The 24,266-nt window shown below is 44.9% G+C and overlaps 1 protein-coding gene and 1 pseudogene across 4 annotated transcripts in view; one reads left to right on the top strand and one right to left on the bottom strand.

The window, feature by feature from the left end:
* RBMS3 (RNA binding motif single stranded interacting protein 3) overlaps positions 1-24,266 on the bottom strand; it is a 1,484,785-nt gene that overhangs the window by 234,210 nt on the left and 1,226,309 nt on the right. The gene's annotated exons all lie outside the window — the stretch shown is intronic.
* LOC146788975 (26S proteasome non-ATPase regulatory subunit 11 pseudogene) lies at positions 7,369-10,831 on the top strand (annotated as a pseudogene). Its single transcript, XR_014970009.1, has one exon. The product of XR_014970009.1 is annotated as a 26S proteasome non-ATPase regulatory subunit 11 pseudogene (transcript).

Genomic DNA, 24,266 nt, shown 5'->3' with positions numbered 1-24,266 from the left:
TTTTTTTTTTGCCAAACTTGTTTCTTTTTAAATGCAATATCGAACTAGTATTGCATTTTACTTTACCCCCGTGCTGGGGGCTCCAGGAAATGAAGGGGAAGGCAGATGAGTTCCAGGGGTGGCAGCTTGCAGGCTCAAGCTCCCTCCCACCCCCGCATCCACAATCATCACCTCACTCTGTCCCAATCCATCAACAAGCCTGCTTACTCCCCCAGTCTCTTGCCGCTTTCAGTGCCGGGACTTTCTCTGGAGGAGAGCTCTTAAAAAACGATATCTCCCCACCATCAAATGCTGAGTAAGTGGTCAGTTTTCTTATTTATACTCACAAACAGACTAATTGCTGCTGCTTTAAGTGGCAGGATCCATGTGTTTTCTTACTCTTTATTTCGCATTATATGTGTTTCTTTATGATTCTGTTTGTTGTGGTGTGCCCACATGTATGTTTTGTTTTACCGAGATTTCATATTTAGCGGGCGACTGTTGCTGTCATGCAGTATGGCATACTGTAATTTTCAGCCTCTGCAAACTTCCGTTCCACAAAAGTGAAGCCGCAGAGTGTATTAAAAGTGGATAGTGCCTTCTTAAAAATTGAAAAAGATTATCGGTCCTGAACTCCTGGTGCCTAAACTCCATACGTCAGCATAAAGTGTGCCCACTTTCCTGTGTAGTTCTGATTTAAAATGGAAAATATGGAAATATTGCTCTGTGCACTCTGCAGAGGCCAAGGATTAAATGTGCAGCTTCCTGTTCCACTGGCAGCCACAATAAAAAGCTCACAATGCCTTCATCCTAAATGCCAAAGTTAATAAATCTTACCCCACCATGAACACTAATGCACGTCCTTAACCTCCAGGGCAGGGTGTCAATCTCTGGAGCTTTCTGCCCAATTCTCAGTTGTCCTTGCGCTTTGCAGCCACCATGCTCGCCAGGATAAGCCATGGTTTTGCTAAAAGCATGGTGGTTGAGGGACTTTCTTTTCCTTCCATGCATATAAAAGCGAAGCAATTTTCTTTTGCACTTTTCCTTCCATGCAGAAGAAAATGGATGCATTTTTTTTTTTACGTTTGGCACTTCAGACGGCCTGCTGTTTTAGGAGGACACACAATTCCTTAACTCTCGTTACAGCCTGATTTATTGCTGCTTGGGTACAAGAATAGGGGGAAGATGGGTAACATACATTTAATTTCTGGCTCTAATGTAAGGCATTTTCATACATTATATTTAAAGAGTAATGTTTTTAGGTCTCGCCTTGCTATCGCGTAAGCGATCGCAAAGCGAGACTATAGGGGCTTTTAAAAGTGCTCCCAAAAAGCGGATTGCATGGCTAGCACGCGCACAATCACGCGCATCGTGCCGCCATGCAATCCGCCTTTTGGGAGCACTTCAAAGGGTCTGCTCCCCCGCCCCCAAGCGCGCGCGCGCCACGCTCCGCCGGGCTTGTCTTGTTTTTTTTTAAACTTTAAACGCGAGGCGCGCGTGCGGGCAATGCTTGTTTTTTTTCCCTTCGTGTTGTTGTCGGTTTCAAGTCCATGGAAACAACAAACCAGTAACTCAAGCGGCCGGTGGAATGGCACTTAACGGGTTAAACCCGGGAGCCATGTGATTGCTGTCAAACGTCTGGAAGTAACTTAAGAAGAAATTAATGTACTAAATCAGCCCGGTTTTCCGAAACGGATTCTGTCTGTTCCTTGGTGTGTTGACTATATATATCTATCTCCTCTCCCTTATTTTCCCAGCGCGAGAGGTGACTTCACAATCGGGCTTCCTGGTCTGCATGTATTTTGAAGTGAGACATTTTTTAATGTGGTTATTTGTTGTATGTACACAGCACCTTTGCATCGCGTTCAGGCTCATGTCCGATTATTTTTTTGAATTACTGTTTGCTTGTGATTCCACGTCGCCAGGGGTATATCATGGGTACAGCTTTGGACTTTAACTTGCTGATGCATTCTGGGAGTTACAGTCTTGGTTCACTTCAACTGAATCTGTTGCAGTAAATATTCGATTGCACCGGACTGTAAAATCAAGTAGACGACTGCAAACATCATGCTTTAATAATATTTAGTAATGAATTTACACAAAATGGAGCACAGGTTGTTCAATGTGGGTGAACGAAGCATTGTTTTGCTCTTTGCATTCTGGTACTTGTACAGTGCCTGCACTAGGACTGCAGTAGTAGAGGTACTCACTATTCGGAATAATTGAAAAATACCGGCACCCTACCCCCCCCCCATGCAAAGTATGTAATTCACTGCTTTTTAGGTCTCGGCTCGAAGGCTGCGTTTGCGCAGTCTCGATCCGAGATTTAATGACTTGGAGAAGAGGGGCTTGAACCCGCCCCTCTTCTCCCCTGTTCTCCATTGGCTGGCCTCCTGAATGCTGGCCAGCCATTGGAGAAGAGGTCCGTCATTCCGATCAGGCCCTGTCCTTTTCGGAGCGGGGGGCGTGTTTTTTTCTGAAAGTCTAATTATCTCCTCCAGCCAATGGCAAGAGGAGATAAAAGCAAAACACGCCCCCGAATCCGAAAACGCCACTGCGTTTCTCCGAGGCATTTCTGCTTCGCCTCGGAGAAAGGCAGTGGTGTGCTCGTCCTCTCCCCCACTCCTTTCCGGAACCAAAGAATCTAATGCATGAATGAGACTAACCGAGAGTCCTGTAAAGTGAGTATAGAACACAATATGTTTGCCTTCTACATAAAAAGATGAGCCTCCACAACGAGCAGCCCTCGGACCCGTCACGGACCTACGGTCTCCGCCTCCCCCGGGGATTCCCAGGCCAGACATTTCACATTGGCTTAATTTCGGTCTTTCAACAGAACCGGCAAAAGGAACAAACCACAGTCTCGTATTCCGGTTAGGTAGCACGTCTGTCACTCACGTTACTGAGTTCTGCTAAACTTAACGCCCACTGTCAATCTTCCAATCCATCCCGTACGAAACGAAAACTTCTGCTTTTATTGGTTCACGGAATTATGCATACACCCGTAATAGTGTCGTGGGAGGTGAGGGCAGACTGACTGAATCGGTCGTTTGACAGGGTACCGCTGCTGTCAATCATCTAGTGGGCGGTGGTGAGAAAGACCGCTCTCATTACAAATAGATTGAAATGACTGTAATCCAATCGATGTGAACAATCGGTTAGAGTAACGTTCTTCAGCACCGCCTGTTATAGTCTGACAATAAGGGTATCAAATCAGGACTTCAGATCAGTCACACAGTCTCTCTTTTGTACCACCCCCTTCAGCCAATGGGGTTCCCGGCCACGGCAGAGGGCGGGACCCGAGACTTTGGCACTTGCCCAATCAGCGTCATTGTTTGTGTGCTGCCGGTGCTGCTGGTTGCCAGCAGTGTCTGAGTCCGGCTTCCACACGCCACCCTTGTATCCCGTGCAACGTTCCTTCCCAAACCCTTCTCCGCGTTCCAGACACGGAGCCAGACCGGGGCCGGTGGATTCTCCCCGGGGACAGCAGCTAGGTGAGGCCGGGGATGAGTTGGGGCCTGGAGAAGGAGGGGCCTACGGGGGCATTGGGGCGGGCCTGCACCCACAGTTATCACGTCAGTCCTTCATCATCACTACGGCTCACCATCATCTTCCTCGGTTCTTCATCACCACCTCTGTCCATCTTCATCACTATAGCCTTTCGTCAAAATAACGATGAGCCCTTCATCTCTTTGGTCCTCCTCCCTGACCGCAGTTTAGCATCTCATTGGCTTTTTATCATCACCTTCACTATAACCACAACACCACCCTACCATCCTTACTATAGCTCTTAATCCACTTCTTCACTGCATCATCAACATCACTGAAGTCTTTATCATCTTTACTGAATCACCCTCACTTTTTATCTTCCTCACGGCAAGCATCATACATACAGCAAGCATCGCTAGCATCATACATACAGCATCATCCGCCTCCACATCACAGCAGCACTTCATCACCAGCATCCCCCCTACGGCCCTTCATTACCATCATGCTCTTTGAAACTGTAATGAGGATTGTGCTGTCAAGAGAATCTTGACGCTGCAGTAGAGGTTCTACACTAAAGCATCCCCTTCACCACAGTGTTAACTATTTCACAGTGTCACCCTCATTAGAACATCTTTCCCACCTCACTGATATCCTCGCTATATTTCTTTGTCGTCCTCCCGTAGCCCCATAATTTTGCTCACATCATAATTGTCAAAACCATCTAAACGTTCAGTCCCCATCACCGTCACTTTTTATCAAGTTTGCTGTGTAGAAACTATCATACCGTCACGATCTTATTACATCACCATTTTATTATCAATTTTTGGCATTCAGTACCATTTTCAAAAGCACTGTTATAGCTTAAATACGTAAACACTCCAACTCTGCTCACAGTTCAATTGTGCACTCTTGCTGTCCTTCCAAAAACGTATTGTACCTGTCTAAAACTACTCTTCCGTTCCCCCAATTAGGTCTCCTACTCCTTCTCTACCTTTGAATGCCTTATCTAGTCTTTCTTGAACTTTATCTGTCTATCTACAGTATCATGTCTAGCACTCAGACGGGAACACATTCAGGATGCACATTTTGGGATCTAAACTTAGTATTTAATCAGCTCTCAAAGAATCTAATTGATGATTATTGTGCTTTAGTCAGACCCTATAGTACCTAGTCAAAAGTCCTTAATGTAGCTTCATCAGTACCCAATCAATCCATAAATCATAGTATCTCTTTTACTCTTCTTAAATCTTATTAAGCTCCATAATAACTTATTTCACACTCTTCACCGGCTACTTTCACCAGCGCTTACTAACATTTAATTTTCACCTCCCTAATGCCTACTCACCACAATTACCTCAATACTTTATCATTGTATCCTCATTACTTTTGATTCCAAGTTATCATCTGAAATAACATTTTATCAATCATTTAATCAATCCCCATAGTTTTTAATAATGATATGCCTCTGGCGAGATTACCTGCTACGCCTTCGCTACATTGCTGGTCCTCTTGACTATCTGATTCCGTCTATCTTGTCATCACTGCTAGTATATCTCCTCCTTGACTCTCATCCATTGTCAGTCACAGTCTGTCCCAACAGTTTTGGCTTGTAGCATGCATGACTGTTTGTAACAAACGCAGCCTTCAGTAGTAACCATTCCCCTCCAGATACCTCCCATCATCACCTGAAGTGTGTAAAATTGCAAATTTTCCAGAATCGCCATTCTTCATCATGATAAAATTTGTCATCACTATCCTCCTTTTGTTGTTATACTAAGACTGTCGCAGCCTAGGTTAACATATCTTTATTCTATAACTAGCACTTCTATCCACGCTTTCTTTCCTCCGTATTTAATTTCGAATACATTTTGTCGTTATTACATGACTTCATGGACGATGTCTTCAGCAAACACTTCCCGTAACTTTCTACCATCCCAGGTATTATGTATCACTCCGTCCTCACACAGTGCACACGCTGCTGCTGCAGTCTGTCCTCACACAGTGCACACACTGCCTCCCTCCGTCCTCACAACGTGCACACACTGCTGCAGTCCGTCCTCACACAGTGCACACACTGCCTCCCTCCGTCCTCACACCGTGCACACGCTGCTGCAGTCCGTCCTCACACTGCACACACAGCCTCCCTCCGTCCTCACACCGTGCACACGCTGCTGCTGCAGTCCGTCCTCACACAGTGCACACACTGCCTCCCTCTGTCCTCACACCGTGCACACGCTGCTGCTGCAGTCCTTCCTCACACAGTGCACACACTGCCTCACTCCGTCCTCACACAGTGCACACGCTGCTGCAGTCCGTCCTCACACAGTGCACATACTGCTACTACTGCAGTCCATCCTCACACAGTGCACACACTGCCTCACTCCGTCCTCACACAGTGCACACACTGCTGCAGTCCGTCCTCACACAGTGCACACACTGCCTCACTCCGTCCTCACACAGTGCCCATGCTGCTGCAGTCCGTCCTCACACAGTGCACACACTGCCTCCCTCCTTCCTCACACAGTGCACACACTGCTGCTGCAGTCCGTCCTCACACAGTGCACACGCTGCCTCACTCCGTCCTCACAGTGCACACGCTGCTGCTGCAGTCCGTCCTTACACAGTGCACACACTGCCTCACTCCGTCCTCACACAGTGCACACACTGCTGCAGTCCGTCGTCACACAGTGCACACACTGCCTCACTCCGTCCTCACACAGTGCACACGCTGCTGCTGCAGTCCGTCCTCACACAGTGCACACACTGCCTCACTCCGTCCTCACACAGTGCACACACTGCCTCACTCCGTCCTCACACAGTGCACATGCTGCTGCTGCAGTCCGTCCTCACACAGTGCACACACTGCCTCACTCCGTCCCCACACAGTGCACACACTGCCTCACTCCGTCCCCACACAGTGCACACACTGCCTCACTCCGTCCTCACACAGTGCACACACTGCCTCACTCCATCCTCACACAGTGCACACACTGCCTCACTCCATCCTCAAGCTATTGACATTGTAAATAACAATGCAGTTTCTTAAAATATTTTAAAAACAAAAAACAATGTCAGGAGCAAAGCCAATAGCTCTAACTTTAACAATGCCGAGACCATTGCATTGTAAATGCTTGTTAACAGGAATTTCACAGCTACAACTTCCCAGAACGCAAAAACGGAGCAGGCTTAAATGAGCAACATATAGATACCATAGGACAACCGAAGTTCTACGAATAAAGATGGTGAAAAGTAAAATGCAAATACCTACGACGTAATGGTGCTTTCGTTTCGTAAGCCCCCCCCCCCCCTCCACCCCTTGTGCAATCTATACATTCTAATGTAATATCGTCGAACTATTTCCAGATGAATAAAAGTACATCAAAGATCAGGGCCTGGTTAGCCACAGTGTAAACAGCGTCCGTTTTGTGTAGTCACCTGCCTTAAAAAAACAAGCATTTGCAATGCAATAGGTCTCGCATTTACGAGAGTTTGAGCTATTGGCATTGTAAATGACAATGCCTTTTATTTATGTGTTGATTTTTAAAACATAAATAAAAGGCATTTAACAATGCCCATAGCTTAAACTCTCGCAAATGCGAGACCTATTGCATTGCAAATGCTTGTTGTTTTGAGACTCTGGTCACCCTAAGCTTAATGCCCCTCCAGGCGAGACCTAAAAAGTGTTAGCGACCAACTTGTGTGTGAGCAAAGCACAAAGTTTCTCATCTCCACCCTTGTGGGAGGAATGAGGATAAACAACCTAAGCATGCCGACCACGAGAGATGCCGTAGATTGGGCGGTCTAATTGTTTCAGACCTTTGTGCACCCTTACATTGCTGCTGGACTACGATTCCCAGCGCGCCGCGCTTTACAAGCCGGCGTCGGTACTTCCGGCACGTATTTCCGGTCGCATGACTGTGCAGAAGCTGATGCTGAGTTGAGTGGAAGATGGCGACCGCGGCGGCAGTGGAGTTTCAGCGGGCGCAGACCCTAGTCAGCACGGACCGGGACGCGAGCATCGACATCCTGCATTCTATCGTAAAGCGAGATATCCAGGACAGTGATGAAGAAGCGGTGCGTGTCAAAGAGCAGAGCATACTGGAGGTAGGGGGACTCTTGGCCAAAACTGGGCAGGCTGCAGAGCTCGTGGGTCTCCTGAAGTATGTCCGACCTTTCCTGAACTCCATCAGTAAAGCAAAAGCTGCCCGGCTTGTCAGGTCTTTGCTTGACCTCTTGTTGGACATGGAAGCAGCCACTGGACAAGAGGTCGAGTTGTGTTTAGAGTGCATTGAGTGGGCCAAATCAGAGAAGCGATCCTTTCTCCGCCAGGCATTAGAGGCACGGCTTGTATCTTTATACTTCGACACAAAGCGATATCAGGAGGCATTGCACCTTGGTTCTCAGCTTCTGCGGGAGCTGAAGAAGATGGACGATAAGGCCCTGCTGGTGGAAGTGCAGCTTCTAGAGAGTAAGACGTACCATGCCCTGAGCAATCTGCCAAAAGCAAGAGCCGCCTTAACATCTGCAAGAACCACCGCCAATGCCATTTACTGCCCGCCCAAACTTCAGGCAGCACTTGACATGCAGTCGGGTATCATTCATGCTGCAGAAGAGAAAGACTGGAAGACAGCCTACTCCTATTTCTATGAAGCCTTTGAGGGTTATGATTCCATTGAAAATCCAAAAGCCGTCACTGCGCTCAAGTACATGCTTCTGTGTAAAATCCTGCTCAACACCCCAGAGGATGTGCAGGCGTTGGTGAGTGGAAAGCTTGCCCTCCGGTATGCTGGAAGACAGACAGAAGCATTAAAGTGTGTGGCGCAGGCGAGTAAGAACCGATCGCTGGCGGATTTTGAGAAGGCACTGACAGATTACAAAGGGGAACTCCGGGATGATCCTATCATCAACACACACTTGGCCAAACTCTACGATAATTTATTGGAACAGAATCTCATCCGAGTTATCGAGCCCTTCTCCAGAGTTCAGATTGCACACATATCAAGTTTGATCAAGCTGTCAAAGCCTGATGTAGAAAGAAAATTATCGCAGATGATCCTGGACAAAAAGTTTCATGGTATCCTTGACCAAGGGGAGGGAGTCCTGATCATTTTTGACGAACCGCCAGTAGATAAGACTTACGAAGCAGCTCTTGAAACTATACACAATATGAGCAAAGTTGTGGATTCCCTGTACAACCAAGCCAAGAAACTGATATAGGGTGTTGACTTGAAGGGGTCCAGCTGGTCAACTTTAAGAACTGAATGTGGACGATGACGTTTGCCTTTGGGGGGAAAAGCTAGCTGACATAATATTTTTCTTTGTTCTACTTTCACTCGGAAAGTTTTTTTAAACTCATCAGGTGCATCTTTATATTCCATACAATGCTACCAGTCCCAGTCTCCGTGTAACTTTTCATGGTCCAATTTGATATTGGAAGGGTGGGGGAGGGAAGAAAAGGTAGATTTTGAATTATTTAAAACAACGTTCAGTATGTTATGAATAAAGGAAAGACTTACACAACCATCTTCTAATAGATATAAACATCCATTTCTCACAATTCTACTGCCACAAACCCACTTTCGTGACATGGTGGCAAATGGTGTCTGCACAAATCACTGCCATTCATCACTGAAGATGCGCAGTAGCCTTGAGCGCAATGTGCTTTGTGATATAGTCCACCCCTGTGTAACGAAACCGCTGCTCTGTCTTACTGAATAAGTCCCAAACCTACCAAATAGCTTATATAGCTCAGGCACTTCCTGCAGAGATCCCAGAGTATCATACTTGACGTAGGAGAGAGCTCATGCTGCAAATGCACACGCTGCAGAGGTCTGTGTAGGGTTTTATGTGCTTCCTGCAGAGCTCACATGTAACATGTAGCTCACAGGTTAATATACTAACATACGAAAACGGTTTCTCATTGCATGGATGCATGTGCTACAGAGATTCTTGTGCAACCTGGAGTTCACAAACTGCAGTCCTACTGAAACAGGTCAATGGCTCATGCACGCGTAGCAAACACCATCATGTACCATGTGACGTATATTTTTGATTCCTTGCATGTTCTCCATTAATCTTGAACTCTTCTACATTAATAATGCCAATTATCAAACATCACTGTTTCCTTCATGCCATACTGGCCTCAATATAGATCCTCGACAAAACAATTTACTTCTAGCGTCCCCTTTCTTGTCTTCAAACTGTTTGTATTAGTGATTTAGCAAGGGCACTGTTCAATTTATTATAATGATGGATTCTTGAGAAGACCCCCCATCTTGCGCTCTGGCAGTATAAGTTTAAATGTTGGAAAGCATCTTTTGATGCTTTCTATATAGTGGTACCACCTCATTGACTCATGCAATGAAGGACAGATTGGTACTGAAACATTTCCCCATGTTCATGGTTATTTTCACAAGAGTGGGTGCCAGGCCAAGAGCTTGTCACCAAGATGATGGGATGGCGTTGGTGTAATTGAGTTAACCATCCATCCTCTGACACAAATCACCCTTCCAAGAGGAACGGAGTACAGGATATTCAATTGGTCGATCCACAGAATTGTTTTCCACAGGAGCTAGACCTCAAGCCAAGCCCGAGGTTTCTCCGCATCACCTTCTATACGATTGTGGACATGCATGACCCTGTCAGACCTCCAACTGACTGCAGCCAGGACTATACGGTCAATAGTTATAATACCTACATTGAATCTACGGGATGGGAATCTCTCTAACTCCACAACCATCCCCAGCTGTGCTTGTTTATTGGATTTGCTTAGTCTGCAGGGTAAAAGATCAATTCAGGGAACCTACAGGGTGAGCTAGAGATAAACAAGGCAATCGCTACTGGGCAAAAATGTATTTAAAGGGTGCACCAATGTTTAGCTTTCATGAATTCAAAATAAAAAACAATTCTCTACGTTGAGATCAGACCACGAGCATCAAGGCATAATCTTGTTTCCGTGTTAATTTTCTGAAGCAGGATATACGATTTCACCTTCAATAAAAAGTGTCTTTTTGACTGATTGAAAGGAGCATTGTTTGCCATGTCCAAAGGAATATACACTATCTTTCATGTTTGTAAAGTTGGCCCAAGAGGAATGATTCCATATCCGGATTTCATGCCGGGACTTTCCGTGATTTCTATTTAGATTGACTTTTTGGTAAATTTATCTAAGTATATCTTTTTAAATGTATATCATTTTAGGTAATTTTATGTTATGTTGCGAAATTTCAAAATTTGAAGTGATCTATCTGGATTCTAATGCAACTCGTGCGATTACTTTAGAGAACACTTAAGGGTGTACATTGAATCACACAGGCAGAAGTATAAAAAAATTGGGCAATAAAAAAATATATATATCTCAAAATTTCCTTGTGCTTTCAGAACAAGCATGGACAGGTGGGTGGGGGGCAAGGATTTTAGGTTGCTGGAATCAGCCATTAAATGGCACATCATTATTGTATGGACCTCCCATTTTTTACATTTCCCGCATATGTCGAAAGACGGTCCATTGAAAATATGAATGAATGAATAAATTAAACATTTGTAGAGTGCACAGCTACTCAGGAAGAGTGTCCCAGTGCTAAAATAACTATCAAACCAGCTGCAACCCCTAACAGCGGGAGACCAGGATTAAACTGCAGCTAGAAAAGAGGAGAGCTAGATTAGTTATGGAACAGCCAGGTTTAAGTCGGTCACAGTTCTGAGTGTTATTGGGAGAAGGTTCCATACTTGGGCTCCCTGGAACCTGAAAGAACGACTGCCTGATCGGGTGCGGCGTATCCTGGGGAAAGATGCCAGGCTCAAAGTGGACCTCCTCAAGGTTCTAGGCGGCACCTAATGCGTGACTCTCCTTCTGAGATTCTCCGCACCGCTACTGTGAAGGGCCATGAAAAATAGCACCAGAGCTTTAAAATTATCCTCTTTGTTTTTTTTACTGGGAGCCAGTGTAGTGCCTTGTTTTACTGGGAGCCAATGAAGTCCCTTGAGGTGCGGGGAAATATAAGTCCTGGGCTTAAGCAAGAGAAACGCTCAGGCGGCTGCATTCTGAACCACCTGCAAGCGGTTGAGGAAATACTCAGGGAGGCCCAGGTACAGGACATTGGCATAGTCCAGTCTGTAGGTAACCAATGCCTGGACTACAGTCTTCATGTGCTCAAGTGGCAAAAGGGGGAGAAATTTCCTCAGCATCCGCAGAAGTCCAAAACAAGTGCTTGCTACCGACTGGACTTGATATATATATTTTTTTTTTTGCAGAGTTTTATATAGCGCGAACTTGACCCTAATCCAATTGGGTATCAGAGCGCTTTACATAGCACCAGTTACGTTACATGAGGACGCACATTCATTTTTTGTTAGGCTAAGTGATTTGCCCAGAATCGCAGGATGTGCCATTACCGAGACTCGAACACAGTTCCCCCGGTCCGCAGTCGAGCACCCTAGCCGTTAGGCCAACTCCTCTCCCGAGATCTCATCGAGAGAGTACCATTCATAATAATGCCAGATTTTTAACAGTTTTGCGCAGCGATAGAAGGTAACATGCCACCAGTCTCTGTACTATTGTTGACTCTGAATCAGACTGGTTAAAGTGCAGAAGATGATTTTTTTCGCCATAGTCTGAGATCACTGCATTGACATATTTCTCCAAAGCCTTGGAGAAAAATGGCAACAGTGAGATGGGTCTGTAGTTTGCTGACACTGTGGGGTCAACAGAGGGCCTCTTTAGCAGCGTGAGAATTTTAGCACATTTCCAAATAGCAGGCACATGGCCGGCAGTTAGAGAAGAATTAAGGGGCATATCAGCAAGGGCCGGCGATAATTATCGCTAAGCGCACTTAGTGCTAGGATAATTATCGCCGGCTATCGTGTAATTTTATCGCTGAGATAGCGTGCTATCAGCAACGCTTATCTCAAAAGCAATAAAATTCCTCACGCTAACAGCCAAAAGTGAGATTATCGCTGGAAATCCAGCGATAATCTCACACATTTTGGCGTTAGTTTACTGATAAGGCAGGGCATACTTAGCCATTATATCCACCTTACATTGGATATAAATCAGGGTGAAAGCAGGCGTAAGGAAAGTATCGTTAACTGTGGTTAGCGCTACTTTTCTTATCGCTATGCCTGTTAGCGATTCCCTTGATAATTGGAGAAATGTCGGTTAGCGACATTTCTCCAGTTATTTTGGGATGGAACGCCCACTTTGCATCTCATTAGAGATGCAAAGGTGGGCGTTATGGGAAAGGGAGCTAAAGCAAGGAATCGCGCGTTAGCGTGACCTTGCTGATTAAGCAATAAAATTATCGCCGCTTTTCGACCGAAAACGGACGCTAAAGCGGCGATAATGTTTAATCGCCAGCTTGCTGATATGCCCCTAAATACCTTATTTGCCACAGGATTTATTATGTCGTGGTTATCGCGGCAAACAGTTTTGCTGGGCAAGGGTCAACTGGGACCTGACTTCAGACTTTTGATTATATCAAGGGATACTTCAGGTCGTAACAGAGGGAAATGCATGAGAGCCGGACTTCCTCTTGAGGAGGGATCCGCCGCCGAGGCTGAACGGTCTGCAGGCTCATAGTCCTCAGAAGACCCCCTAGAGAAGGAGTTCTGAATAGTAACGATTTTTTCGTGAAAAAAAGTTGCTAGTTGATTAGTCCCTCCAGGAGAAAGAGGTAAAACCCTAACAACAGATGAAGGGGCAGAGAAGGCTTTCACGATTGTAAAGCTCTCCTTGCTTTTATTGCTGGATGACTCTATTTTATCCTTCAGGTAGCTTTTTTTGGCAACAGGGACTTTTGAATTATGTGACTTCAGGGCCAGTTTGTACTCAAGTTTATCATCAGAATTAAAGTTTTTACGCCATTTCCTTTCTTGGCGTTTGCAGGTGCCTTTGCTCATTCTCAGTCGCTCATTAAACCGTGGTGCTGAAAGTCTGGCTTTCTTGGGAGTGTGTGTTTGTCATAGGGGTCAACGCATAAGCGATGTGCTGCACCCAGGTCTCAAGTTGGAGTGCATCTTTCTCAGGATCACCTGATAACAGAGGAGTGAAGGTTTCCAATGCCTCCCTTAAAGCCAATGGAGAGACTCCATGGAAAGCTCTTTGATTGTTTACCCATTTATTGGCTGGGGTCTGACGACCCCCTCACTGACCTAGAAACCTTAAAACTGATAAGGCAATGATCCGACCGTACCAACGGTGGGGGCAGATCCACCTCGAGCACTGAATTAGAGAAAATCTGGTTGAGGGTGTGACCCTTATTGTGCGTAGGGTGGGAGACATAAGTGGCAAGATTAAAGACTGTGAGGGACTCGGTCTGGGAGGTGACCTCGGGTTCCGTGGGTTTATACAGATGGATACTGAGATCACCTATCACCAGAAAGTGACTGTATCTGAGGACCTAAGGGGCGATTGAATCATCAATGGATTTCAGGAATGCGCCCGCAGGACCGGGGGCCTGTATATGAAGGCACCCACCACGGATTGGTGATCTGATAAGGAACAGTGAAAGCCAAGGCATTCTGCGTCTTCCAGCTCCTCTAGGGAAATAGTCTTACAGGTATATTCTTGCTTAAAAATAATGGCTACTCCCCCCTCCTTTACCTACTGGGCGGTCTTTCCTAAGAATCTTATACCCGGGGGGAAATAGCTGCGGCGATGGTGGAGTTAGAGCAATGAGTAAGCCAAGTTTCAGTGAGAAGCATTGAATCCAGGAGTGAATCTGGCACGAGGTCATAGACCTGTAATTTGTGTTTCTGCAGGGAGCGAGTGTTGAGCAGCAAAGCTTTAAAGTGCTCCCCTTGATTGGCCTTGCCGTAACCCACAACACTGTTATCCGTCCCTACTGGGTGGCTCATGTCACCTCCAGCTAATGCCCAGTCACATTGTGCACATTTGAAGACACCACCCGCCCCCACATCCATGATGTTGTCCACGCGTAGCTTTGTCGTACTTTATGCGCTGCTCATAGTCGTTGGCAAAACCGGCAGCTTGACTGGCGCCGGACGCCTCCTGGATGCTTACGGGCTTGCCTGAGGCGCATCCACACAGTGCCTCTGCTTGTATGCATAAGGACTAGAGCGTGACCCCAGCAAAGATGGCGCCTCTCAGTGTCCACACCGAGTAGATACTTGGTGCAGTCCCGGAAGGAAACAGTTCCCACCTCCCCTCCAACAGCAAATTCAACCAAAACAGTAGATGGGGCAATCATCACTAAACAATTATTAAAATTACAGGTTTTCTTTAAAAATGTGGATCAAAACGTAAGAGCAGCAGCGAGGGAAATGCAGGAACAAGTCTAGACAGAGGCCATATTACAGCCTTGAGGCTAGACACCTGTATACGGAAACAGTAGACAGGGCTTGTCTGGATGTTAAATGCAGTCAGAGTTATGAAGCTGAGCTCAGTGATGGCTGGCAGCGGGGAAGCATCCCTGGGACTGTGTCTGTTATAAATGACTCCCAACCCAGCAGAGAGATATTAATTCATGTCTGAGAAAGCTGGCACAGATAGTGAGGTGGGAGAGCTGGCACCAACTACTCACAACACCAAGCCGCATTACCATGGGCATCCCCGGTCGCCCAGGTCAGACTGCTCTCTGATCTACAGCGTTTCTAACAAGGAAGGCTAGTAGCCTAAAATGGGGCCTAAAATGCTTTCATATATTTTGAGTACTCCATGTTCCGACATCTCGTAGATATATAGATCTAGTAATCAAAGCATTTCTAGCATAAACTCATTGATTACAGGCCTTTCCATCAGATGGTACAATAGATCATTCTCAATAGAACGGTCACAGACATCAGTGATGGATAGCATTGGGGGGAATGGCACAATACATTCCATACAATCCAAATTCCATATATTGAAAGCTGACACTAACCCAGGTTTCCAAACTCAGCCATGGAGCTACCAGATCACAGGTTTTACATTTCAGTACTGCTTTGCTCCTCTTCTGGAAGAGGAGTCTCATCTAGGAAACTCAATAACAGACATTTTAATTTAACAAACAGTTTAGCCCATCCCCTTTTCTTTGAGACACAGCTAGCTGGCAATTAACTGAGTTGTCCCCTTTGTTAGTTTCTTGATTCCAACACCACATTGGGTGCTTTTTCCTGTACTGAGCTATCCTTCTTCGTTTAGATCTTTCTTTCCCTTCTTTCTTCCTGTATTCTTTAAGTTGAAGACCTATTGTGCACATTACCAGTAGTCACAGTGGCGCTTTGGGTCAGCCCACTGTTTACCATTGGATGGCTTCCTTATCAATCTCTTTTGCTTGCTTCTTACTTAAAGCTTTCAATCCTCAACTTGTCTTTGTCCCTCCCATGGAGTGTAGCTTCTTTACCATCCTTTTGATAGGATAGCTTGCAACCTTCCACTGCTTACATTCATTAAACTACTTTTTATATTTTTCCCTCAGCACTCCATGCAAGATCGTTCTTTTTGCTTCTTTCCTCATTTGATGCTTCCCCATTTGTATCCATCACGCTGTCTGCGTTGCTCTAGATTCTTGCTCTCTCCCTCATGCAATCCTTCCCATTGAAATTCCATACCTTCACTCTCTGTTTTGCTCCACCCTGCCACCCGTCCCATTCCAGTTCCACACTCCACATTGAGGGCATGTAGAGTCCGCCTGTGAAGGGCCCCAATCTGTTTCTTTCCCTTTTGCTCTTGCCTTATGTAACAAACGCCCTCTTCTCTGGACCCACCTTTTCAGAGTCCCTTAATGAGTGAAACCCTTCTTCTATGACATGAAGCCTTACAGTGCAGCCGTACCTCCCTTCTTCTATTATGGTCTGGTGGTAGGCGCATAGCTGCTTAACTGCTTTGGTTGTCAACTGGAGGTCTCCAGTTCTATCCTTAATTTAATACCTCCTACCCCTAACTCAAGTAGGGTGGAGCAGTGGTTATGTTATGTTAATTTATTTTTATAATGCGCTCCGCTACCCAAAAAGGGTTTCCCAGCGCAGACCTAGAAGGAGATTCTGAGAAGATAAAAGTCACGGAATGAAAAAATCATTGATTGAACAGCCAAGTTTTTAGCTGTTTACGAAAATTTGAATTCAAAGGTTCTTTACGCATCAAAAAGGGAAGAGAGTTCCACAGATGTGGACCTAGATAGGAGAAAGAGCGACCGCCCATTCTTGCAAACTTGATCCTGGGAATCTCAAATTTTTCTTGAGTAGAAGAACGTACCGAACGAGAGGGTTGATAGAGGCGTACCAGATTTTGCAGGTATGTAGGTGCAGTACCATTCTTGATTTTAAACATGTAGCAAAGGGCCTTGAATTTTGTTCGATTTTCCACCATGAGCCAGTGCAGATCTCTCAAGGCATTAGAGACAGAAGACATTCTAGGAATTCTGCAAAGTAATCTCGCTGCAGAGTTCTGTACCACCTGAAGCTTACACAACACATCCCTGTTGGCACCCAAAAAGAGGATGTTTCCACAATCCAGTCGTGAAGTTATAAGTGCCTGGACTACAGTCTTTTGGGTAACAGCAGGGAGCATCCAAATGATTTTTTTAACCATTTGAGGATGGTGAAACAGGTGGCTGCAGTTTTTACTGCATGTTGTCTCAGTGACAATTTATTGTCAATGATGAAACCAAGATTTCGGACCGGAGTAGAGGGCAAGGGTAGAGGCCCCATTTCATCAGGCCAATGTTGAGGGCCCCAGAGATCTGTATTTTTTCCAAGAATAAGGACCTCCGTTTTTTCCCCATTTAGCTTGAGCAAATTAGATTGCATCCAAGATGCAATATTGCACAGGCCCAATTGCAGGGTAGACGGACCAGAATTCTTTTCTGCCAATAAGGAAAAGATAATCTGAGTATCATCGGCATAAGAAAAGAGCGACCGCCCCGCTTCTTCTGCAATCACTGCCAAAGGTTGTACATAGATGTTGAAGAGAATTGAGCCTTGTGGCACCCCATAAGGCGAAGGATAAACGTTTTTTGGAGAAAGCCCTAGAAGAACCTACTTGAAATGTACGTTTAGCTAAGAAAGAAGACAACCAACCAAGTGCCGATCCCGAAATGCCTAGGGATCGTAAAGACTTAATTAATACGGTATGAGAAACCGTATCAAATGCGGCACTTAGGTCAAGCAATATAAGCGCCACTGTATTGCCTGCATCCAAGCGTTGACGTAACATTTCGGTCACGCCAAGAAGGGTTGTCTCAGTTGAGAACCCTGCTCTGAAGCCAGACTGAGAGGAGTGTAAGAAATTAGAGGATTCGACAATCAAAGACAATTGGGAATTTACACGTTTTTCCAAAACTTTAGAAAATACCGGAAGAAGAGAAATAGGCCTAAAATTAGCTGGCTGGGTGGGATCAGCATTAGCCTTTTTCAGCAAGGGAAGAACCATCCATGTTCCCAAATCGACTGCATCAAAGCCTCGCTAAGTGAGGCATTAAATAATTCCATGACAACACTCAAAGATGGCTGTTCTAGTTGCAGGATCACAGAAGCCGGAAGAGGATCAGAAGGAGAGCCTGATTTAATACTGGCTAGGATTTTTTTAAAGGAGCTAATATTAAGAGGCACCCATTTTTCTAGATTTATAGGAGGTTCAGCAACAACAGTGGGTTAAGAAAAGGGGATGGCCTGAATAGGGGACGCTAACCTAGTTCCCTCTAGTGTCAGATACATTTGTTCCACTTTATTTATAAAGAAGTTAGCAAGAGTGTTACATTGCAGTTCATCCAAAACAGGAGAGCTAGGCTGCGTACCCGAGCCTGCTAGCTTCTTGACCATAGAGAACAGGGTGCGAGAGCAGTTCTGCGCCCTCGAAATATTAGAGGCAATATACTCTGCTCGAGCTGTTTTGCATAGAGGTTGATATCTTTTTAATGCAGTTTTATATGTGCATTTGGATTCAGGGGAGTAGTTCTTCCTCCAATGTCTTTCCACTTACTTTTTTCAATTTTCAATAGCTCTGTAAATCAGGGAGCAGGAGAACGGTGAGTATTCAATTTTTTTGTAGAGAGTGGAAGACAAACGTTCGTTGCCTCAGTAATCCAATTATAGATGCTTTCCAAGGATGAGAGTGATATAGAATCAAAGCAAGGGGTATTGCTAGACAATATTAGATTACATTTTTTAATGTCCAGTTTTCCCCAATTCCTAGACTGAACATGTGTGCCAAGTGGCGGTAGGATCGGATTTACTAAAGTTGTAAGTTTGAATTTAACAGCGAAATGATCTGACCAACATAAGGGGAGAGCGGGTGGCCAGTTAATATGAGAGACAGGTTCGAGAAAATAGAGTCCAATAAGTGTCCGGCTGTATGTGTTGGGCCATTATTGCAAAGAAGTAAATTCATTGCAGACAGATCTGCAATCAGTGCCCTACTCGCAATACATTCGTTATTTTCCAAAACAAGAGGAAAGTCCTCAAATTTACATGAATAACCTCTTTTAAAAACTATTGCTATTCCTCCTCCATTCCTAGAAATTCTGTCTTTTCTAACTATGGCATAATTATCAGGTAGGGCAATAGCCAAATCCGGCCTGGTTCTCAACCTTTAGACTTCTGTGGACCCCCCACTTTATCGTTACTGGAATCCTTGGTCCTCCACTGAATCATTATTGGACTTGGGTCACTCCCAATAAGTCATTATTGGAATCCGGGAACCCGATCTAAGCAATTTCGATGATTTGAACTGCAAAACAATACAGAAAAATAAGGAAACAAGCATTCATCACACAAAAACACGAATTATGAAATATTTGATTCAACTCACACAAAATATGTAAAAAATGTTAATTTTAATGGGAAGTTTGTGTCTTTTCTAAATTCAATTGAGGACGCTCATCGTCCATACTATATTCGGTTGAATGTACTTGCACTGCCCCACAAATCAATCTGAGGAGACCAACTTCATTTTTTACCTCCAATTTCAAATTCCTTCACACTTACAGAAAGTTATACAATTTAACATTTAGCTTCTTTATCTGTATACACCTTATAAATCTGATAATATTATTTAATTTTCTAAGCAGTCGCCGACCCCTTGAGTAGGTGTCACATGCCCCCAGGAGTCCCTGGACCACAGGTTAAGACCCGCTGGGGTAGAGCACTGGGAGGAGATGGGTTGCAGCAATCATACATTTCTGTACATGTTTCAAGATTACTTTTCATCAATTCTCTACCTAAGCAGGTTCCGTCTTTCTTTTGGAGGGGGCCATGTTAGAGAGTTGATCTCAGAAACGTAACTGAATGTCAGAATGAAGGGATGGACAGCAAGGATTTTCAGCACAGAAAGGCAGGTGTCTGTTGTGTTGGCTGTGTGCCACTTCTCTGATGATGGACACCCCTGAGCCTTTAATCCTCAAATAAGTCTTTTTCCTTTAAGTTTGTCATGAAAGATGCTGAGCCGCTGCTCTGCAACATGTGACTGATATTCGATGGCCTTTGTGGTTTCAGAGTGAAAAGCTGATCACCGCTTTTCTGTCCAGTTGCTGTTACAGCTGGAGTGACATGCATGGAGCCTGAGACTTCAGTCATTGACCTTTTCAGGTTTCAGAGACCAAATCTCATCAGTGCAGTTGTGCATCCAAGTGTGGTCCTTTCATGTCATCTAAGCACGGCTCAGCATCATCCTGCCTTGGAGGGGGCTGGTGCACTTAGCAGATGTGCTAAAACTTTCATTTGGCTTCTCGGCTTCTAAGGGCATGCATCTCCCATTCAGCCTGAGCTCATGTCTGTCTGTACTGTTTTCTGTGCCTTTCGTCTGCTGGTACATTAGATCAGGCACCTGCTGCAGAGATCTGCAGATAGCCACAGGTTCCATTAGCAGCCGAAATGATCTACATTCAGGATGTCACTAACATTCAGGTTCCTGTGATTCTAACTGACCTACAACCAAAGCCAACGATACAGATCAGTTGACTGGGGGTGAGTGCTTGCAATGTTCTACACTCCGTCCATCATTTCCTTTGGTTTTGCTTTGTTCGCCATAAGTTGGCAGGGTATGCTCAGACGTGATTCCCTTGGTCACTTTGCCACTGGATTCAAGCAAGCCTGGCTGAAGACGGCTGATATGCCAGAAAGCGGTCCTAGGAAGCTTGTTTCCGGTCCAGGGAAGACATGGCTTGGCAGTTCTGGCTGGACTGTTCCCATGAGGCACAGGGTCAGACTGATTTGCATATGGCCATGTCTGAAATAGGGTGGCAGAGTGGGCTAAAGAACAGTGATGGATTAAACCAAGATCAGTTGACTGGGGGTGAGTGCTTGCAATGTTCTACACTCCGTCCGTCATTTCCCTTGGTTTTGCTTATTTACAAGCCCCTTGCGCCACTTTTGAGTAATTTTTAACATGGGAAAAGTGACGCAAAAGTGGCACAAGGGGTTTGTAAATCTGCTCCATTGTGTTCATTTTCATGTAGTAAAGAAACAATCATTTAAAAAGAATTTAGGTTCCACCCTATATTGTATGCTTACGGCTAATAGTTTCTGTGATCTGTGTAATTCAGGTCCCTTCGGAGGCATTAAAACTCAACCACTGAGGGGGCGGACCAAAACATTTAGTATCCGGCCACTTTTGAAGTGTCAGCATCCATACATTTCTGTGTAGTCTGATGGGAGATATGCCATTCCTATCTTTACTTCTCATTCTCTTAAGATGATTCATGACTATGAAATGGGGTGTTTTTTTCTCCCTTCGCTAAGACAATTTGCTTTAGATTTTCACCGGAGATAATGACATAGGAGGACATATTTACAAGGGGATATCACCACCAAAACATCACTTTTAGAGACATACTGATGGCGATATGACCTACTTCATATTTACAAAGCGGCGTTAAGCCACTTTTTGTGGCTTAACCCTGTCTTGTAAATAAGGCCCCTTAACAGGCATCATTTAGCGTGAAAGGGGCATGCAATGGGTGTTGCTGTGGCACCGCAATACCCGTTGCTTTTGACGCTGCCCCAGATGTACAAGGAGGTGTAAATCTGAGGCGGCGCCAAAAACTAAGGCCGTTCAAGAGCAGACGTTAGAATGGCAAAACGAGGAGAAGTACTTTCATTTCTCCTCGTTTTTTTTTTTTTATGTGCTGCATTCTGCAGCACACATAGAAAGAGCAAAATGACATTAATGATTGTTTATGTGCAGGAACGTGTCCCCTCCTGCACATAAATAATCATTAAATATTTATGATTTCTACTTCTATGTGTGCTGCATTCTGCAGCACATATAGAAGTAACATATCACCATTTGTGATTGTTTATGTGCAGGAAGGGACACCTTCCTGCTCATAAACAATCATTCCCTGCAAAGCAGGCACCAACCATTGCACTATGATGCAAAGGTGCATGCGTTGGGGGTAGGCAGCAAAATTTAGCGCCAGCAAAAGCACAGGGGGGTGCCGTATTCTTGTGAATACAGTGCATCCATGCGTTTTGAAAATGTACGAGTGTGGCGCTGCCACATTTGGCGCAGCTCCGTGCCCCAACATTTTCTTGTAAATATGCCCCAAGGTCTGCTGTGGTTTGGCCTTGTTGAATAGGACAGGTCCTCTGGCTCTCGAAGACCATGGTCATCTTCAACAGCCGTTATGATCGCTGGTGCACAGGGTTCCTTTTCTCTCCAGATATGTCTGTCCTTTTCAATTGGTTACATTTGGGGTGAGGGGCTTTTTGTTCTCTCTGCTGCGGTAGATGACGGGAATTCAAACAATGGCTTTTCATGGCTTTTATCAAGTGCAAGAGGTAATATGGCGAGTGAAGGGAGCCTCACAATGATGCATAGGTCCATGTACTGCTGATCCAAGCTGGGGGTGTAGCTTCATGTAGGGGTGGGTGAAACATAGTTTTTCTTTCCTAATTTACATGAAATGTTGGGAAAAATAAGAAAAGGTACACACAAGTTATGTGAAATACAGTATATGGTATCTCGACTAAAATGTTTTAACGCTAGGGCATACCTTGCACTCGAGATTCTAGAAAGGAAGGAAAAAATGTCTCGTGACACATTTTCTCAACAAACCTTTCCCCCGTGAGACATTTTCGGCTTAGAATGCTCCTCTACAGCTAAAAACTGTATGAAATGTCATGCTTGCATAATTTCTGACATTTTGCATAGTTTGAGCAACACAAATGTGCCCAAATTACGCAAGCGTAACAGAACATTTTGCACAGGTCTGATATTATGTGTTAAAAATATATATCCACAATAGGTCGATGGGCAGAAAGCTTGCAAATACTCGAACCACTGGCAATTGCTCATGGTAGTATTCCAACCCATCGTTATTTTGCCCACCATGCCACCTCGAGATCCCATATTATGCAAATCAGTCTTGGTTCTACTCCAATAGAAACAGTCCAACCTGAACTGCCAAACCTGGTCCTCTCAGAACTGGAACACAAGCAACCCAGGACCAGTTTCGGCCTAGTTTGGCCCCTGTGAGGTGCAGCATGGTTCCAGCGGCCCAATAAGCACGGGACCCACTTCTGGGTGTAGGCTTTGCCATCTAGGGTGTTTCATCAAACAAACAAACGGTGGTGGAAGGAATGCTTGCATACAGTCTATCCACTGGCAATCGCTCAGGGTAGCAGTCCAACCTATAGTTTTTTTTGCCCATCATGCCACGTCAGGTTATACCCAGCCATATGTAAATTGGCCCTGGTCCCTTTTGTGTGCTTAAAAAAACCGAACATTTATGATAAATAAATAAATAAATGAAATATAAACAGAACTGGGTGCACCACTATTATAGCAGCTCACAGAAAATATCTAGAAGAAGCCAGTGCTTTACAACTTAACTTGGGCAATGTTTCTCCTGTGGTGGCAGCGTCCTTCCTAAAACCAATGTTTGGAGCCTAGTGCTGTGTGAATCGTTGCTCTTGCTGTGACAAGGTAAGGCAATTGCCTTCCCATCATAACCTATGGAACGGCTTAGTTTTATGTTCTAAATCACTTTCACAAGTTCTTTTGTAGGAGCTCAATGGATAGTTTGGCAAGGCTCTTAATAAGAGACTGTATGACAGCAGTGCATCAAGCTTTGGAGATGTTGGATGTTTGGAGCAGGTGGCACTCAGGTTGTCTCTTAATAATAGACTGTATGACAGCAGTGCATCAAGCTTTGGAGATGGTAGATGTTTGGAGCAGGTGGCACTCAGGTTGTCTCTTAATAAGAGACTGTATGACAGCAGTGCATCAAGCTTTGGAGATGGTAGATGTTTGGAGCAGGTGGCACTCAGGTTGTCTCTTAATAAGAGACTGTATGACAGCAGTGCATCAAGCTTTGGAGATGTTAGATGTTTGGAGCAGGTGTCACCGTTATATACAAGGATGACGGTCCTTATCGTTGTCACATTACACTTCTGTTCAGAGACAAAGTTTTTCTAATTTCCCAGTCTTTATTTCCCACTGTAAGTGAAAGTGTTGCCTCATAGAGTTATGATTCTCCTTGAAAACCCTTCTTTAGTGATCTATAGCTTTTTTAGTTTTCTTGTTTTCTCTCTTTTCACCTGGTTGCTTTCAAGTTTGAGGGATGGGAACCATTTATAATCCTTACTTTGAAGTACAGGAGTCACTATCACCTTTTGTAGTGGTCTCCAGTGCTTAATTTATAGGAGAATAAGTACAGGGACACAAAGTTTTCCTCAGAAACCCACCACCTGTGCTGCTGAAGTCAGGGTTGCTGAATCCCACGGGTGTTGAGTCCTGGCTCCACCTTGTGTCCCTCTTGTCCACCCTCCTACACTCCATGCTCCTTTATCTCATTCTTACAAGGTCCTTTTCATCCCTGCTTTTTCCCTTTGTTCCATCCTTGTCTTCCTCCTCCTTTCCA

This window comes from Triturus cristatus, chromosome 10 (genome assembly GCF_964204655.1).
Source record: "Triturus cristatus chromosome 10, aTriCri1.1, whole genome shotgun sequence".
Classification (NCBI taxonomy): Eukaryota; Metazoa; Chordata; class Amphibia; order Caudata; family Salamandridae; genus Triturus; species Triturus cristatus.
This window is presented reverse-complemented; position numbering and strand designations above follow the sequence as displayed.